A 4302-nucleotide genomic window follows, 5' to 3' on the forward strand; every position below is an offset into this window, starting at 1 on the left:
CCCCAGTATTCTTGCCTGGAGAATCCCAGGGACTGGGGAGCCTGTTGGGCTGCCATCTATGTGGTCGCACAGAGTCGGACATGACTGACACGACTTAGTAGCAGCAGAAGCAGCAGAGCAAACTATTAAAGGCAGTTTAATAGCAAAGCCTTCTGACATCATTTTTGTGTAGATTAAATTTTTTAAGGACATTTGCAATCTATAAAGTGTTATGTGAGTGTATTATAAATAGTAATATAATGTTACAAATGATGTTATATATAATACATAATGTAACAAAATGACAATATTTTACTATTATTTATTAATGTGAAGTCTAACTTTAATATTCAGCATTTTGGAATGATAAAGAGAATCAATTATGACATGCAAATTGATATAATTCCAATTTATATTCCTCTTATCTCTTACTGTTGGTCTTTACCTGTACTCACAACTTTTTGCAAGTGTTTGCAGAGCTTCTTGATAGCAACTTTGGTGACATTGTGTTGTTTGATTATTTTAAACTATATTTTTAGAAGGAAATACATCCTTTCTGGTTTAAGATAATACAAAAATCAAAATCAACAGGGTATATATCAGTCTAAGATTGGTTTTGAAAGTTCTCATATGGATCAGGCAGAAAGAGTAGTGAATTGAGTCTCCTCTCCTTAATGGGTTTTCTCTTATAATATTTAATGTATTCAAAAAGAATTAATCCTTGTTGTGAAGAACATTAAAGGAATGGATCAATTTTTCCCTCCAAGGAGTTTTCAAAGACCCATATGACCTTTGCTTTTTTGATTGTTCAAAATCCTAATATATCTTGGTGTACCTCTTGAGGTTTCCTTTTCTTTTTTCCTCTTCAATATTTTTGTTAGGCATTGGTTTTTGCCTGGGGCAAGAACCTACTACAGGAGGAATAGTAGTGTTTTAAAAGCATAGGAATCTAATATGCATTTCTTAATCTAACATTTAAAGGACTATCCTTTTTTCTTAAAGGTAAATTTAGGCAGGAAATTTGGAGGACTAAAATTTGCAAAAATTAAACTTTTATAAATGTTTTAGACATGTTTCTCGACACTCAAGTCTCTGTTTGGCCATAATAATCACTTTCATTGTTCCCTGAAGAAATTTTTCCTCAATTTAGCTCTATGTAACTAAGGAAATATATGAACTTTCTTAAAGATATTGACATCCTCTAGTCCATATCACTTTTCTAGCACACATGAAGAGTTGTCTTTCTTCATTAAATCATCTGCCTAGATGACTTTTATACATTAAGGAAAAAACTTGTCTGGTTGGTAGAAACTTGGCCAAACCTATCTACCCTACTTTTAGAAAGATCACTAAAGAATATTTTCAGATTTTATTTCCAAACATAATTGGAAGAGGTGGTCTTAGTTGGATGGATGTTTCCAATATTATGCGTTGTTTGCTTGCTTTTTGTTTTTTTACATACCTGGTGCCAGAGTAGAGAGTTTCGAGATAAGCAAGTGCAATTTGAAACATTATCAATTATATAGGGTTAATAGATAATTATTTACCACGTTATTGAGTGATTCCTATTTTCATTAGAAGAGGTAAAGTTATTATGATAATATAGCTCTTTTTCCAAAAATCATTTTTGACATAGAATATTGTCACACTTTGTACTTTAAAAAAACAAATCATTTCAAATCTGGTTGTGTGGAAACAGAAAAGTTTTGTTATTTTCACTTAAGATCCAATTATTTGGTCCCTTGGTCTTCAGAATTATTACTGTACATAGGCCATAGCACTGTAGGACTGCCTGACTCAAAAGTCAGATCAGATTTTTAAAAAGTTTTAAATTTCCCTCTTTCTTGAAAAATACATATAATATTCCATTATTATCCTTTTGAAGTCTTTAAGATCTGTGACCATGTCCACTCTCATTCTTGATATTTGTTTTTTGTGCCTTGTATTTTCTTCAACAGTTTGGCCAGAGACTGATCAATTATACCGATTGTATCAATTTGGTTACTTCTAAAAACAAATGTCAAGATGGGAATTGTTGTGTAAAAAAGGTACTGTGGAAATGGCCATGAAGGATAAAAGATGAGGAGAGAGCAGAAATCAGTTATGAAAATCTCCAGACAACAATAAGTTCTGATACGTGTGAAAAGAAAAAGGAAAGGAAGGACCAGGTGGGAAGATCTTCTGACAAAGCACAGGTAGAGAAAGTTTTGACCATAACGGTGGTTTTCTGAATTAGAGCGGTCCTGTGTTAAGTAACGGCTTCCCTGGTGGCTCAGACGGTAAAGCGTCTGTCTGCAATGCAGGAGACCCAGGTTCGATCCCTGGGTTGGGAAGATCCCCTAGAGAAGGAAATGGCAGCCCACTCCAGTATTCTTGCCTGGAAAATCCCATGGACAGCGGAGCCTGGTAGGCTACTGTCCATGGGGTCGCAAAGAGTTGGACACGACTCTTAACGGGCCAGGACTGGTACCTGGGCTTGCCTTGTCTTTAACTGAGAGTGATTCCTGAGTCAGTGCCGATAGAGATAAGGCCACCAGTCAGTTACACTCTGCACATTTGTTTCACTCGAAGGGGATTTGAGCAGAACACTTCCATGGATGCCACAGTCTACATCTTACACAAAAGAGATACACTTGTCCAGGCAGATTCTGGAAGCAGCTTTTCCATGGATCCTGTGAGTCTCCTTCCTAAGGATAAACTGACCAGAGTGAACTTGGTAGGATGCATTGTGGCCCCTGCAATAGTTGGTTTTGGAGCATAACTGGTATACTGGTATTTCATTTTCTTCTTCCCACTATATTGTATCTCTCCTCATCCTCATCTATCACAGTGGCAGATCTTTGTGACTTCCATGATGGCATGACCTGATCCCCACTCGTAAGTGACCTAAGCCCTTGGTCATCATACTGCCTTCTCAGACCACATGTCCATTCACCATTATAAACAGGAGAGGGAAAACCAAGAGAAACCCACACAGATAACTCATGTTTTGTATTTCTCCTAGTTCTCACTGGTTTGTGCAAAACCAGTGCAGCCAACCTGTTGATAAGGGCCAATTACTCCTTCCAAAAAGATGACTCTTTCCTTACCTGCTTTTCCCTGAAAATGAGAAATCCAAATGTTTTTGCAGCAGGGATTATTTTCAGTGTGATAAAACCTTGTAGGTTCTTTGGAAAGAGTGTGCCCCTTTGCTGACTAAAATTTCCATGCCCCTAAATTTTGGGTCAAGAAGTGAAAAATATCTAAAACTAAGCTAAAAATCTAAATCTTAAAATTATAGAATATAGAAAGTTTAATATTGGTTTGGATCTATACTTCTATATGAAAAAATCATCTTTCTTGTTAATGTATTACAAACTGTCATTTTTTAAAAGAGTGCCTTATTTAAAATTATTTAAAGAATACACACATATTCTCATGGAAAGGAATTGGAATGATAATTACCTCTAACAGGCACTATCAGGAAGAAACTAAGAATAATTTTAAGAGAAAGATAAGGATTGAATTCATAACTTCTTTGATATACCAACAAATATTTTAGTTTACATCCCATTATCAAAGCAGTAAAACACTGACATTATTTTCAAGGAGGAGGCATTTCCTGTCTAGAGCACACTGTGTGATGTCTGATATCGTTCCTGTGAACTATCAGATTCAGTCTTGTAACACTTAAGAATTTTATTTTTTTGACCTTGTAAGCCAGTCTAAACTTTGTCTAGGAGTCTATAGAATAAATGTAAAGTGTGGATTTATGCAGATATATACATTAGTTGGTAAATTAAATGTTAAAATGATGCTTTGAGGGCAGAATAAAGACAAAATTAGGAAAAATATTATAAAAATTAATCAAGTTTATAAATTTGAACATATTTACTTTAGTTCTGCTATTTTTTTCAGGGTTAACCTGTGAATTATTACCACATGAATAAATATAGATAACTGATTAATATCAGTAAATATTAACTCTTCAGAATACTTGATTTTATTTAATGTGTGCTCAGATTTTAAATGAGGGAAGTCTATCTTTCAGTAACCACATTAACTTCTGTTTTGTGAAATAAAACAATAAGGTAATATTTCAGAATATTCACTTTCTTGAAGTAAGTCAGTACATCAGGCAGATATTAAAGCTAATATTCTACATTGCAACTTGGCAGAGGAGCACTGTTCAGAAAATTATGTGTGCTTTCTCATCACCAGTTTCACAGAAAGAAAAAGATTAATATTAAAATAATTGAAGAAATAAATATCAAAGAAAGAAATAAAATCTTTGCTATTTTTTGTATTCCTAAACATATTTTGATGTTATAAGTATAAACAATT

General features: G+C 34.2%; 1 non-coding gene across 1 annotated transcript; it reads left to right on the plus strand.

Moving 5' to 3' along the window:
- Positions 1-2240: 2240 nt before the first annotated feature.
- TRNAC-GCA lies at positions 2241-2312 on the plus strand. The gene has a single exon. It is a non-coding gene; the product is annotated as a tRNA-Cys (tRNA).
- The last annotated feature ends 1990 nt before the right edge of the window (positions 2313-4302 follow it).

This window comes from Bos indicus x Bos taurus, chromosome 17, assembly GCF_003369695.1.
Source record: "Bos indicus x Bos taurus breed Angus x Brahman F1 hybrid chromosome 17, Bos_hybrid_MaternalHap_v2.0, whole genome shotgun sequence".
In the NCBI taxonomy this organism is placed as follows: Eukaryota; Metazoa; Chordata; class Mammalia; order Artiodactyla; family Bovidae; genus Bos; species Bos indicus x Bos taurus.